A 15,977-nucleotide genomic window follows, 5' to 3' on the forward strand; every position below is an offset into this window, starting at 1 on the left:
CCTTGTGTCAGTTGACCCTCCACAGGTCATCCCTTCAGGATATACTGTGCTGAGCTTCAAGGAGTTAAGACGATTGTGTCACTCCCGGAAGATTCAGCAGGGGTCTAACCCCACAACGTCCTTTCTGATTGGTCTCTTGGAGACTTATGATGCCAGGAGAGCTGAGAAACTTCGTAGCTCTTCTAATCCAGAAGGAGACATGCCTCCCCTCGAGGGAACCCGAGACGATCCTGACCTCATTCATCTCGCAACCGAGAACGAGGATGTGGAGGAGGATGAGGATGAGGATCTCTCTGGGGACGAGGCAGATAAGGGACAGGTAGAAGTCGTCAGACTAAGCAGGTCCAACTTAAGCAAACATGATAGCGGTACTGGGGGACCCCTGGGGCCACTATCAGGTCAGCTTAACATGGGGAATGGACGAGCCAGATCTCTATCAAGAGGCTCTGGCAGATCCCTTCATACCAACGGCTCTCACAACTCTTCTCAAAGAGGGATGACGTCCCCTCAGAGGAGAGTGTACGAAGCGAAGGAAAGGGCAGCTAATCTGCGGATCGAAAGGGAAGAACTTGCCCTGGCCAAGGAAAAGCTTGCTTTCGCTAGAGAGCAACAGTTAAGTGGGGCAGTCCCCACTGGTGGCAGCAATGTACCTAGTAATAGGGAAAAGAGTTTCGATACGAAACACCTTGGGAAGATAGTGCCCCCCTTTAAACAAGGGGACGACATCCACAAATGGATTACTGCTTTGGAGAGGGCCTGCACTGTGCAAGGCGTTCCCCAGAGTCAGTGGGCAGCTATCTTGTGGCTCTCCTTTGAAGGTAAAGGAAGAGACAAGCTCCTCACCACAAGGGTAGAGGACGCCAACAATTACCAAGTCTTGAAGAATACACTCGTTGAAGGGTTCGGCCTAACCACTGAGCAGTACAGGGTGCTGTTCAGGGATACCCAGAAAACGCAGTCTCAAGATTGGTCTGATTTTGTCGATTGTGCCACTAAGGCTTTTGAGGGCTGGTTGCTGGGCAGTAAGGTTACTGATTACAAAGGATTGTATAATTTGATGATGAGAGAACAAATTTTAAACAATTGTCAGAACCAGTTGTTGCATCAGCATCTTGTCGACTCGGATCTGACCTCTCCTCAAGAATTGGGGCAGAAGGCAGACAAATGGGTTCGTACGAGAGTTAAACAGAACCAGGGCCAGAATCAAGGTGGTCAGACGAAAGCAGACCAGAAGGGTAAAGATTCTAAGGGGGAACAAAATGACCAGAAGTCTTCGACAGGTCCCCAACAACCCAAAGAGGGTGGGGGTCAGGCTCCCCAAAAGAAGAAAGAAGGCCAATCCAAACGATGGTGCCAGTACTGTAAAAGTAAGTCTCACTGGTTTAGTGAGTGCACCAAGAAAGGAGGAGGGCAGACTCCTGCCACTGCAGCCCCTAAGGCACCTGTGCCCCCTAGTACAGTCAGCAGTGGTAGTGCGCCTCCCAAGGGTTTAGTAGGGTTAACCCTGGGTTCTGAGGGGCGTGACAACTTAGTTGGCACACTCACTCAGGCTGTCCTTGTCAGTACAGGGGACGTAGACGTGTCCCCTGACGTAAGCCCCAATACTTTGGGCAAATACAGACAGACGCCTTTCATAAATGGAAAGATGGCTCAGGCCTATAGGGACACTTGTGCCAGCGTCACCATGGTGACGCCTAACTTTGTGGACCCTGGACAGATCATGCCAGGTACAGAATTCCTGGTGACCAATGCAAGCAATGTCACTACCAATCACAGTATGGCAATTGTAGCTTTCTCCTGGGGAGGGGTAACTGGCCAAAAGAAGGTTGTAGTTAGTCCAGACCTCCCAGTGGATTGTTTGTTGGGCAATGATTTGGAGTCGTCACAATGGTCAGAAGTGGAGCACCGGACTCACATGGAAATGTTAGGTTTGCCAGCACATGTGTTCGCTGTGACTAGGTCACAGGTCAGGAAATGCCCCACTGAACAGGTGCTGGATCCTGGAACAACGGACCAGACACCTCCCAAGAAAAAGAGCAGTAGGGTTAAGGCTGCGCCTTCCCCCTTGCCCCAGGTCGAGGATCAAGTCTCAGAGGAGGCTGACCTACAGGAATTGAGGGAAACTGAGCCGAGAGAGTTCGAACTTGATCAAGTTGAATTCTTGGGCTCAGGGGGACCCTCAAGGGAAGATCTGGGGAAGGACCAATTAGACTGCCCTTCTCTTGAACCCCTCAGACAGCAGGCTGCTGCTGAGGCTGCTGGGAACGCCACAGGTACCCACAAGGTATACTGGGAAGATGGACTCCTGTACACTGAGGCAAGAGACCCCAAGCCTGGCATGACCAGGAGGCTGGTCGTCCCCTTGTCTCAGCGTGGTTTCCTACTTACCTTGGCCCACGAGATTCCCTTAGCAGGTCACTTAGGCCAGACGAAAACGTGGGACAGGCTTGTCTCGCACTTTCACTGGCCTCACATGAACGAAGATACCAAGGAGTTTTGCCGCTCCTGTGTCACTTGCCAAGCCAGTGGTAAGTCAGGTGGCACGACAAAGGCCCCCCTTATACCAATGCCTGTGGTGGGGGTGCCCTTTGAACGGGTGGGGATCGACATCGTCGGTCCCATGGAACCACCGACAGCATCAGGGCACAAGTTTATACTGGTGGTAGTGGATCATGCCACCAGGTATCCTGAAGCTATTCCCCTTAGGACCACTACAGCCCCTGTTGTGGCAAGAGCCCTAGTTGGAGTATTCTCCAGAGTGGGCTTCCCTAAGGAGGTCGTCTCCGACAGAGGTGCAAACTTTATGTCGAGCTACTTAACTGCTATGTGGAAGGAATGTGGTGTCAACTACAAGTTCACTACACCCTATCATCCACAATGCAATGGGCTTGTTGAGAGATTCAACAGGACCCTAAAAGGGATGATTCATGGACTACCGGAAAAGCTTCGGCGTAGATGGGACGTCCTGATCCCCTGCCTCTTGTTCGCCTACAGAGAAGTCCCACAGAAGGGGGTTGGCTACAGCCCTTTTGAACTTTTGTACGGGCATCCTGTAAGAGGACCCCTGTGTTTGGTGAAGGAAGGATGGGAGAGACCTCTCAAAAAGCCTGCAGCCAACATAGTGGACTATGTGCTCGGCCTCCGCTCGCGGATGGCTGAATACATGGAGAAGGCATCCGAAAACCTTAAGGCCAGCCAAGAACTCCAAAAAGCTTGGCATGACCAAAAGGCTGTCTTGACTGTTTACCAGCCCGGACAGAAGGTGTGGGTGTTGGAGCCAGTGGCCCCAGCAGCACTCAAGGACAAATGGTCCGGGCCCCACACCATCCTGGAGAAAAAGGGAGAGGTCACCTACCTGGTCGACCTGGGAACTCCCCGGAGCCCCCACAGGGTGCTTCATGTCAACAGGCTAAAAGCATATGTCGACAGGAAGGACATGAGTTTGCTCATGGCCATAGATGAGGGACAGGAGGAGGAGAGTGACCCTCTCCCCGATCTGCTCTCTCAGAATCCTGACGATGGCTCGGTAGATGGTGTTGTCTTTTGCGGCAGCCTCTCCGACCATCAGCAGAGCGACTGTAAACAGGTTCTTCAGTCGTTCCGACATCTGTTTTCTCTGACACCCAGTCAGACCGATTGGTGCACCCATGAAGTCAACACTGGTGACAGCCTGCCCGTAAAGAGTAAAATCTACAGGCAGCCTGATCACGTCAGAGACTGCATCAAAAGTGAAGTGCAGAAAATGTTGGAGCTGGGAGTCATTGAACCCTCGGATAGCCCTTGGGCTAGTCCCGTAGTTCTAGTGCCGAAACCTCACACCCAGGGTGGTAAGAGAGAGATGAGGTTCTGCGAAGACTACAGGGGTCTCAATGCAGTCACTAAGACTGACGCCCACCCAATACCAAGGGCAGACGAGCTTATTGATAGGCTGGCTTCGGCCAACTACTTAAGCACGTTTGACCTGACAGCTGGGTATTGGCAAATCAGGTTAGCTGAGGACGCCAAGCCTAAGACAGCATTTTCAACCCCTGGTGGGCATTATCAGTTCGTGGTGATGCCCTTTGGTCTGAAAAATGCACCTGCCACCTTCCAACGGTTGGTGAATCATGTCCTTACTGGGCTGGATGACTTCTGTGCGGCGTATCTTGACGATATTGCTGTCTTTAGCTCCACCTGGGAGGATCACCTGGTCCACCTGCGGAAGACGTTAGAGGCACTGCAAGCAGCAGGTCTCACTATCAAGGCCACCAAGTGCCAGATAGGGCAGACACAGGTTGTATACCTGGGCCACCTTGTAGGTGGAGGTCAGGTTCAGCCACTGGAGAGCAAGATACAGTCAATCAGGGACTGGGCTCCTCCAACCACCCAGACTCAGGTTCGAGCTTTCTTGGGCCTGACTGGATACTACAGGAAGTTTGTCAGGAACTATGGGTCCATCGTGACACCATTAAATGAACTGACAAGTAAGAAAATGCCAAAAAAGGTTCAGTGGACAGCGAGCTGTCAAAAAGCATTCGATGACCTAAAGCAGGCCATGTGCACGGCGCCTATCCTCAAGAGTCCGGACTACTCCAAACCATTCATTGTCCAAACAGATGCTTCTGAGTTGGGTGTGGGAGCTGTTCTTTCTCAACTGAATTTTGATGGTCAAGACCAGCCCATTGCTTTTATAAGCAGACGGCTGACCCCTAGAGAGAAGAATTGGTCAGCTATTGAGAGGGAGGCCTTTGCTGTGGTTTGGGCCCTGAAGAAGCTGAGGCCATACTTGTTTGGCACTCACTTCAAGATTCAGACCGACCATAAGCCCCTCTTGTGGCTAAATCAGATGAAGGGTGAAAACCCCAAACTGCTTAGGTGGTCCATTTCCCTACAGGGGATGGACTTCACAGTGGAACATAGACCTGGTACTGATCATGGCAATGCCGATGGGCTCTCCAGATATTTCCACTTAGAACAAGAAGACTTACCTGGTCAAGGTTAGTTAGTTGTTCCGACGTTTGGGGGGGGGTCATGTAGGAGAGTAGGGTCTGCAATCCTATGATCACCCAGATTTTTTGCTTTTGTTTCACTGGTTTACGACTTCCTCTGGCTGTGGGCCTGCCAATCAGACCCACAGCCTGGCTGTTCTCTTTATAAATTACGAGATGTACCCTAGGTGCATTTACCAATTGGTACTGGGCCACCTTATCAGACCCTGTAACCCAGGGCGTAGGTGTACCCAGGGCCGTCAGGGGCTGCAGCATGTATTATGCCACCCCTGGCTGGCCTCCTAAATTTGACACAACTGGCTGCATGACAGCTGGGGCAAAGTCGTGTAATCACCCTTTGCTGTAGATATAGTAGCCCTATATCTAACCCTCCAATGGACACCCGAGTTCCTATCAGTCACTCCTATGGCAGGCCTTGACAATCCTGAAGGCAGAGTGCATGGGCTCGCGTGAACTAAGCTCTGGCCCGAGCCGAGCCCGGTTGCAGCTTGCGGAATCAAGACCCAATGGCTGTTCCATGATAACGCGTACCACATCGGTAACTCCGGTGTCGCGTTATCAAGACATGTCGAGTAAGGTGTCATACGAATCGGGATGCTGCCCTCTCACCACCTCTGGCGACGAGGTTAGCATTCCGCCCTTCTAGAGGGACACGACATGTACGTAACTGTGAACCCCGGTTAAAGTTAACGAAGGCCTCAGCTCCACAAAATGGATGCTGCCACCACAGACACAAGTCTGACCTCCTGCTGCTGGGAGTCCTTCCAGCGAGGAGCACTTGGACAAAGGGTTTCCTGTCAAGGGCGGTGTTCGCACCGTCCCAGACAGGGTTTGTGTATTCTGGGTAGGTAGGGCTTTTGCGAGAAGGTGACTGCGGAGTGGCACCCCGGTGCTCACTACGCATCTGCCGGTTAGAACCAGTTCCAGGGGCGACAGCCCTGGCCTGGGGAAAGTCCGGCAGGGGAGAGGGGTGTAACTACCCCCCTTCCTGGTCCCACCCTTAGGGCAGGACCTAGTCATGTACCCACCCCTTTCTTTAGGATAAAGGCCGGAGCGGGGACCCTTCCAAATTAGATCATCTTTGAATCAAGAATACTTTCTACGAAAGGACTTCAAGACTCTTCTTAAGATTTCTCCCTTGTGGCTAAGGAGTAGTCACCCTGCATCAGCGGGCACCATCTAAGAACTCTGCGGTTTGCTGTAAGTCCTTCCTCAAGGAATCCGACGGCCCAGCTCGACGAGAACCGGCTTCCCTGGCACCTCTGACCTCTACCCACGTCATCAGCTCAGCTGTGATCTGTGGGTGCGACGAGACCTCGAGGGACCGGCCATCATCAGAACCTGCACGCTCTTAAAACCAGCACGACCATCGAGGTAACTCTCTGGTGAGTGCTCTGGGGTCCGAGAAGCCCCGACCCTGAGCCGCTCCAGCACCGAAGTGCAGTCTCCCAGCATCTCCACGATCTGCGTGGGGCCCTTCTGCTCGCTGCTCAGCACGTTGTCTGGTCACTTGCCGCTGGCTTGTGCCCTTCCGTGACGACGACCAAGAATCAACACTGCCGGTCTGGTTGCTCCAGACTGGCCCTTGCTTCCATCTTTCCGAGAAGCACCCCGGACCCTCCTGGTCCCCCCAAGACGCCGACAGCGACATCCGTCGTGGGACAGCTCGCACCTCCACCGTGGTCGCCGACAACGCCTCCTGGTCCGTGAGACTGCAGAGCCGAGCGTCGCCCACTCACCTGGTCGAGGTGACGGCCAACCGGTGCCTTCCTGGTACCCTCTGACTACTGGCTAGTAGTACGAACTTGGTCCCCTCTGCTTTCAGGTTTCATCAATCTCTACGGACTATACACCACTGGTCGCCAGCCAGCAACTCCTTTTCTTCCGGCCCCTGGCTCGTCAGCGAAGACCCCGACGCCTGTAAGACTTGCAGCCGCAGCCCTCGTGGCTAGGTAACTCGGCATTTCGGTGCCTGCATAGCCTCCTTACTCTAGGGTCCCGAGTCCCTCGCTTCCGACTTGCCTTAACCTTTCCGTGTCCTCGGACACTTGTCTTTAAACGTGCACTTGAAGTATTTACTAAAGAGATTTGGTTGTGCTTAGTACCCTGTCCTCATATAGAGTACAGGGCTGTTGTGATTCTTAATAAATATACTGTTTATTTTCATAACACCTGTGTGGTGTCCTTTCACTGGGTGTTCAAGGGGTACATGTGTGGTAAACAGCTGGCTTAACGCGCCCTCTCGAGTCTTTAGCCTTAGACTGCTCGTATCCACGCTACTAGGATAGCTGGTCTATAGGTTGACTTACAACCAAACACCATAAGGGTCGTTGGAACGATACATAGCGGTCGCTAGAATAGCGAACGTTGCATATCGGGCCAACTTCTCACACAGTGCACTACCACACCATGCACACTCCACTCTATGCCACTCTACTCTATGCTACTCCGGTCTACAACACTCCACTCTATAACACTGTACATCACTCTACAACACTCTATGCCACCCCACTCTAATTTACAGCACTCTACTCCACTCTATGGCACTAAACTCTATGCCACTCCACTCTATGACACTCTACAGCACTTTACTCCACTCCATTCGACGTCACACTATGCCCCTTCACTCAACACCATATCACTCTACAACACTGCACTTTAGACCCACAATTGTACACCACACCACTCTATGCCACTTCATTTTACTCCTCTTCACTCTACAATACTCACCCTACTATATGACAATGTAGAGTCCACTCCACAACACTATTCCTCTCCACCACACCACTCTATGACACTAAACGGCACTCCATTCTACTTCATTAAAGTCAATGACACTCTACGGTATTGCACTCTACAACTTCATGCCACTCTCCTCTACACCACTTTTAGCCACGCTGCTTTACAACATGTCTAAAACACATTGGTAAAGCCAATAACTCTTACATAGGGAAGATCTATGTCTTTGTCAATGATGTTTGTACTAGTACTAGTCCCCATTCCACAATGCCTATCGTCTTAATACCTTGAGCCCCTTTTTAGATCTCGCCTAGGCAGCGCGCATGCGCTGTCTCTCCGCGACATCTAGTAATCTATATGGTTGGTGAAACTCCGCCTATTGCTGAGTAATTTCTCGCCGCTTTCCATTAGTTAACTTTTGTATTTTTTTTGTTACCAGGCTTATTATTGGCTCTTCAGCCGAAACGTAGCTTCCGTTCATTCCGGAAGCAGCACCGCCTAACTTCAGTCTTTTTACGCTTACACAGCGTAATAGTTTTTTTTTTAAATAGTGCACATTAGCATGTGCGCGCAACCCTATATTATACCCATGCGCCAAAATGCGCAAATGCTTGTTTTCCTTACGATCCCGGAAGCTGGCATCAACATTTTTTTTATTTACCTTTCTTTTATAATGACAGCACCCGCGCTTAGACTTTGAACATCTTAAGCTAAAGCGCGGGTGTCGCAATAGCTTTAAAAGTAGGGAAATAGAAAAAATCTTTACTTTTACAGCAATCGCGGCACCCACGCTTTAGCTTAAGATGTTTAAAGTCTAAGCGCGGGTGCCATCATTATAAAAGAAAAGTAAACAAAAAAGGAATCGTCCGTCACTACCACCAGCGACCTAGACCTCCCTCTGCCCCTGCTCTGAAGTGAGTTTGCCCACATGGGCCGCGATCACTTGGCCGGCCTTAAAGACTGCTGATATGCCCAGATACAGGTGGCGACTGTAGTGGGTCGGTGTGGGCTTCTGGCAAGACGGGCCGGCGGCCTGCCGGGACACGTGCGCGATTTCGGACTGGCCCTGTTTTCTCCGTCCCCTAATTAATAAGTGGTGGCTCCCATCCCCTGGGGGCCGTTGTGTGGGCTGCTGGGGTCGAGCGAGCCCCTGGAGGCTCCTGCTGGAGGCTAGAGACTGCTTCCATGGCAACGAACTTTGGACACATGGTCATCACTACAGGATTTCTCTGCCTCTAAGCAGTTGCTCTCATCAGGCTCCAGTGCTTCTTGTGATGAACTGCCCTCGGAGGGAGGCTGCAGACTGGGATAATGTTTAGGCACCAGCGATCACAGCACAATCGGTTGAAGATCAGATTTAACCCACTTGCTGCAACCCAGAGTGACACTACCTTGGATCATGAGTTCCTATGTATAACGCATGCCAGTGGTTCACTTCTCTCCTGTGCTGGGAACCTGAAGCTTTCTTATTAGTTGAAGGCCGGACGATGGAGGTGGCAGCTCAGGGTCGCAATTGGATCAGTGTCTAGAGGCTGGGATACTGGTGCTTCGGTAGAAGTCAATGCGGAGCAGCATTGCGGGGAGTATTGGTGAGCCAAACAGCCTAACCACCGCCACCCAGGCCTCAGTCACAGAAACAGCAGCACAGGAAGCTGTCCGAAGGAAAAGACAATGCTCTTGGTGAGTGCTTTTTCAGTCTGCAGGGATGCAATGTGGTTTTCTTTCCTGTGCTGGGACAGTGGTGCAGGAACAAGGTGATCTATTTGCGCATTATTGAGGTAATTGGTGCAGAATAAGAGCCAGATGATGTGTGGAGTCAGGCAGCTGTGCTGATGGTGCATGTGCAGGGAACAAGTCTTTTGGTGAATCTATCTCTCCTGGTCGTTACAGGGACAAGTCAGCCGCGACCATCACATCACAATGCTCCTGGCACTTGGCAATCATGGGAGCGAACCAGAGGCAGGAGTCAGCAGCACTACAAAGAAAAGTCAACAGATTAGTGGTGAGTTGTGAATGGTGCAGCACCTCATGCCCTGCATCCATAATCAGAGTGCTCGGAGGGTATTGGTTGAATTTGCTTCTGCTCATGCAGTTCTTTGTGGGTGTCCTATTTGCTAGCATGGGTAATAGTAAGCATTTTATTATTGGTTTACTGACACCCAGGCATTTTTGGGGGGTTTTATATAGCGTGAACTCGATTTGAAGGTTTTGGAGGACTTTACATGAGCACCAGTTCCGATTAAATATACATACCTGCCAACTTACAAAATAAGTGGGGGAAGGGCCGAGGAGGGGGAGGACTGGTGCAGAGACATATCTAAGAGGCACTCTGCCCCTCACCAAGCTCCTACCCCCTCCCAAACAAAACCCAAATCAACGGGTCATCAAGGCTGTGGCCGAAGTCCTGGGGTTTTTTCACACCTTTTAATGGACATCGGCTGCTTCCAACCTCCGAAAACGAGCTGGAAATCCACTGTTTACGTTGGTTTTCAGCTCGTTTTTCCTGCCACCGTGTGATTTCTGCTCCTCGACGGATGACCGTGTGAAGGGGGCCGAAATCGTGTGTTACTGGTGGCTACCTGTGGGTTGGCAGGTATGCAGATAGGCGCATTCATTTTTTAGGCTCGGAAAAATTTATTTGTTCAGAATCACAAGACTGTTGAACCAATGCCGAAACTCGAACCCTAGTCCACAGTTCCAAACTCTTCAGCCCTGTCCGTAACCATCATCTTTTCCCCTTTTTACAAAAATAAGAGACACTCGGTTACAAATCCGATCTCAAACATTGCGACAAGACCCCGGCGAAAATTACAAGCGACAATAAACAGAAATTACGCAAAGCCTACAATGCACAACTAAAACTCATCAAATTACACCAGCAACAGCGGCCCACATGAGGCTGGAAGTTTTCTTCCGGAGCAGCTGGGGATGTCTTTTCCGGTGCCGCAGCAGAGGAGGTTCCTGTGAAAATTGGTGCACCGTCTTTTTCGAGGCGTGCCATTTTTTCTAACCAATCGTGGGATGTCTTTGGTGGTACAGCAGCAAAGACCCTCCTAGTTCCGCCTCTTAGCTTGTCAATCATTTTAAAACCAAACCTTCTGAGTGCCTACATCCCCTCGCCTTCGCATATTGAAGTTGGTTGTAGTCGGAAGGAAAATATAGAGTCAATCGGAGGTTTAAGAGCTTCTGTGGGGAGACTGGAGGTAAGGCCATGTTCCTGAACGTCCTGCCTGATCTGGGAGGGCTGGCACGTATAGGGCTTAAGGGACCCGAGAGTTAATGGAAATGGAGGATTTTATACTATAGGAGCGCCCACGGCCACCACAGATAACGTGAAAAGTGTTGGTAGGGTCAATGTTCATAATTAAATTCTCATTTGCTTTTAGTTCTCGCCCTTGCTTCCGTATACCGCATTCATTTGGTAAAGTACCACTGTTGAAAACAAGCTATATGTTTTCATTTTTGTTGTTTATGCACAAACCTCATTCGTCCCCGAGAACGTTAAAACTAGGATGTGCAGCCTTTCTTTCTGTTGCCCGCTGTCCATCATTTGTTATTGCTGTTGGCATATAGCGAAGTGGGCACTGCAGTGTTCGGAGCGCGCACTGTTTATAGTGTTGTAAGCCGTGAGTGATTGTAAAGATTCCCAGACCTCTAAAAACCTGCCACCCCTGACTCATTTTTCTCCTGCAGCTGTATTTGTATTTGCAATGACACAGGACCGTGAAGTGTGATAGTAATTATATCGGAAAATGCAGCATTCAATGTAGATTCGTTTTAACGTGTATTTAAAAATGATGGGTAAAATCGTGTTAATCGCAGACAACGCTACAGTCCCTGAGCACATCACATACTTTTGGGGCTAACTGATGTTTTGTCTGAATCTGTTCCCAGCCGGGATTCCTGGCTTGCACACATGCAGGCTGCACCCTCCCTCTCCCTTGTTACAGTTTCCTTCTCTTCAAAGCACCATGGAATGCAAGATCTGATCTTCTCAAGCCCACAAGGCAGACGTGGTTGCAGATGTTGTCTATTACAGTGCTTGCTTTTAGAACCGTGCTTTTTCCCCCACGTGAAGACACAATTTTAAGAGCTATTAACATGTCGGGTATTTTTTTACTGGAAACTTTTAAGGCCGTTAAGCAAAAATGCCTAATTTATTGGCATTGATGCGATTTACACATGCGTAAATGCCCCACTGATCACTGGTGTTTGCCACCCTTTGTCATGCAAAGTTGCCTGTGAACTTGATTTATGCTTTCAGGTTAAGTCCAGTCCCTCCTGCTGAGTGATACACATCACAATGGAGCACAGTCTGAGACTCCCGGGCTCCTTAATCTCTTTCGACACATTGGTGGGACAGGGCAGTAAATGTTAGCTATTTTCAAAGGACACTTAATTTCCGATTCGTTAGGCCATCGATTTCACTTTTGGGAATGTTTTTTGAACTGTTGACTTGAAATGGTTATCCTGGGTGCACGTACAGTGTATGTTACAGCACACTTCGCCCGCAATTTAAAACTTAACCCCCATTATCAGTGCGTTTCAGAAAATAAAGTTCCATATAGTAATTCAAATTCTTGATTGTTTATTGCATTTATATAGCGTTTACTACCCCTGTCGAGGCGTCGAAATTGGTAAGAGATAACCAGTGCCTTCACATTTAAAATATTTCGGGAAGTTTCCCAAAATGGCACAACATACTGCATGCTCTTTGCTAAATAGTTGTTCAAAATCATCTTAAATTGTTTATTATTTTGAACACATACCATACAAATACATAATTTGACTTCAGATAAAGACTCGTGATGCCACAGTCTACCCGTTTTCTGTCATAGCCTGTATGGTCTCCACCATGAGTGAACAACACTCATAGTTTAATGTTCTTCTGTTACGGTCTTGTTACATTTCAGTTTGAAAATGCACGTGACTCACACATTTATCCCAGGGTTCAACCTTTAGGTCCAAAGATGACAAACTGTTTAGATGATTTTAATTGGCTGTAGTAGAAGAGATAGATGGTTTGCAAGGGACAATTAGGATGTTTAATAGGAGATACATTTTCGTAGAGTGGTGAAGTTTTGGGTGGGCAACAGAATGGCTTAGATGTCAGAAGGAAGCCTTGTTCGTGTTTATTAGTATCATAACTATATTTTTAACAAAGTATACAAAAAAGTGTTTTATTAATAAAGCTTCTTTTTTTCTGACACAAAATATATACCACAGTTGTTGCTGTTTCTCACCAACGTAATTAGTGGCTGATTTAATGATCCTAAATGTATTGGCATCAGATGAGTAAAAGGTTGAGTTGGGCCTGTAAGAATTTGAAAGCTTTTGCTCGTGAGTCGACACCTTATCTTATTTTGCCTAAAATTCATAAGCACTATCCCATGTTTTACCAATTTTTGATGACTGCTAAAGGGTAAAGACCACTCCCGTCTACCAATGGTTAGCCAGGTGATGCTGCACTTATTTGGATTTAACATATGTTCTGATAAGAGTGACAGCTTGTGTCATGGCCCAAGTGAACTCGGACTCAAAAGACCCTTTAAGTAATTCCAGGAAGTATGGGTCTATGTAGTTAAATCCATTCTAGAAGACCTCTCTTTTTTTCTCAATTGAGGGTCGAACGATCGTAGAAGGAAATAAGAATTTTGTATCACATGAACATAAAGATTATTTTAAAATTCAAGCATGTGCGCAAATTGATTACTCTGTCTGGTGGCTTGATCATTATATATATATATATATTTTTTTACATAAAGGCAGATATGTTTGATTGTCCAGATTTGAGTTAATTCAGATAGCTGTTGAATATATTCAGTATACAAAAAAGTCAAAAGCCTAGATTTGAGAGAATTCTTTAATTGTATGGTAGGTGGTTGCAGATATCTTTAAATAGAAGAAATAAAAACTGCTTCTTGAGGCTTCAATCTTAACTGTTAGAACAATGTCTACTGCTGGGAACCTTTATCAAAATGAATTTGATACCGATCATGTTTTCAACTTTGTAAATTCAGTGCTTTTTTTTTTATTAGGTCTGACTTTAATCAAGAAATGTGGGTATACTGAACTCCTATATAGTAACATTTACGTAGGCTTTCAACCAACTCATTTTTCATTGGTTTGTTGCGTCATTCACCTTTACTTATGCCACATAAGACGTACAGCCTAGGGAAGTTGGCCACTCTTCTTCAGTTGTTGTGTAACTTCACTGTGCATGTCTGCGTTCTGCTCTTTTACAAGGAACACATCTGCACACAAAGTAGTACTCTTAAGTGCTGGGGATTAGATTTGCAATGCACCCATCCCTCTCTCCAGTAACGTTTTACAAAAACCATGACAAAACAAACTGACCAAGGCAAAAGGTGGGCGGCAGGCAACATCACTCCTGTTGGCATTGCCATTGTTTGTTTCTCGCTGCAGAACATGTGGGTCTGTCTCTGCAATTCTCAGAGGTACAGTTCATGAATGCGAATGTACCATTGTGGATATGTTTTCAAAGCTGATGGCTCTGGATGGCTTTTGAAGATGGTAGCTAAATGGGTGTTGTGGTGTTTAAGTTCCTCAATGGTGTGATTTTTAGTTGACTGTGACTAGATGTGCAGATGGAGCAAAGTTTTTAATTGAATGAATGAACCTTACATAGGCATATTAATGACAGACTCTTTTTTGTGGTCTTGATGTTAGTTGAAAGGGAGTTCCATAGGTAAGGTGTTACCAGTGTGAAGGATTACTCACCAGAATGTGCGTGTTTTGCGTAAGGACAAGCTATCATCATAGGAATATTATCGCTGGTGGTATGATCTTTGTTCAGAGAGTTACATAATCTAAAACAGTTAAATGACCACTGTAAAAAATTTATGAGTTTGACATGATGTGATTCCGAAATATTTAGTGTAACTTTAACAAAAATACTACAGAATGCATATGGCTACTGCACATACACTCAATGTGAAATTCAATTTCAATGGAACTAGGATGATGCCTTAAATAGTCAATATGATGACAATATTTAGACCTATTTATTATCTTGTCCATATCCTAATTGTACAATCACAAAAAGATAAGAGCAAGTAAAGTCACCCATTTATAGTGACAGTATTGCTCATCGAACACACCTTCCGTTGAACACCTCCTTTTTCTTGCCTAATTAGTTTCTCCTTAAAGAATGGCAAAATAAATAATATAATAGAAACGTAAACCTGTTTTTTAAAGCATTTCATATTTTGCCAGTTCTTTTATGCAGAGAAATTGTTGGTCAAGTTACACTAAGTTGTGATTAATCGGAAAGACCTAGAATATACCTATTTCGGTTCTGGACAAAAGATTGAACGAACAATCCAAATGCAAATAAAGAATTGGAGAGGAAAGGACACAGGGAAATAGACGGACCTCTTGCAGTGAGACCGTGCAAATTCAGAGTTCTGAATAGATTACCTATGTTTTTATTTCGCACCAGAAATAGTTCTGGCATGAGTGACAAATAACATGGGCGTTCAGCATTGGTCAGCAATGGCTTTAGCAATGCAAGAATTGCCAGGTGTCTGGAAAACCTTTCATGGTTTTGCCTCTCTCTCAACAAGATTCACCTGTAATATGGAGAAGGCAGAGTTGCCTATCCATTTACCATTCACTTTTGGAGTTTTGTTAGCAAGGGGTTGGTGTATGAGTGGCAATTTAACTATTCAATTTGTAACAGAATCAAAATGCACTTTAAAAACATTTTTTTAATTTTTTTTTATTTTTAATACTTTTTGTCCCAGTTGACCCTCTTAGCCCATCTACTGTCTGGTAGATTTCGATTTCATCAGTCTGCTTTTCCTTCGACATGTCTGACATCATCCATGCCCCGGCCATTCCAATTAGGACTCCATGCTCTTGAATTGTTTAGTGGTACGAAAGGGGGTGGTGATGGACGGTGCATTTGAACCAATCAAACACTCTCACCCAGTCAACAGATCTGGGTTGAATCCATCACTGTTCTTTAGCCCACTCTGCCACCCCAGTTCGACATGGCCATATGCAAATCAGTCTGACCATGTGCCTCATGGCAACAGTCCAGCCCGAACTGCCAAGCCATGCATTCCCTGGCCCGGATTCAAGCTTTCTAGGACCGGCTTCTGGCATTACAGCCGTCTTCAGCTAGGCTTGCTTGTATCCAGTGGCAAAGTGAACAAGGGACTCACGTCTGCGCATACCCTGCCAACTTATGGCAAACAGAGCGGTACAAAAGGGGGTGGTGATGGA

At 47.4% G+C, this 15,977-nt stretch overlaps 1 protein-coding gene across 2 annotated transcripts in view; it reads left to right on the forward strand.

Moving 5' to 3' along the window:
* The first annotated feature begins 10,647 nt into the window (after nt 1-10,647).
* Nucleotides 10,648-15,977, forward strand: part of ACVR1 (activin A receptor type 1) — a 366,339-nt gene continuing 361,009 nt past the window's right edge. The window contains exon 1 of one of the 2 annotated variants that reach the window (XM_086956669.1): nt 10,648-10,930. The gene's annotated coding sequence lies outside the window, so the exon portion shown is untranslated. The remainder of the gene's footprint in view (nt 10,931-15,977) is intronic. The other variant, XM_086956670.1, reaches the window with a different exon arrangement.

This window comes from Lissotriton vulgaris, chromosome 2_1, assembly GCF_964263255.1.
Source record: "Lissotriton vulgaris chromosome 2_1, aLisVul1.2, whole genome shotgun sequence".
In the NCBI taxonomy this organism is placed as follows: Eukaryota; Metazoa; Chordata; class Amphibia; order Caudata; family Salamandridae; genus Lissotriton; species Lissotriton vulgaris.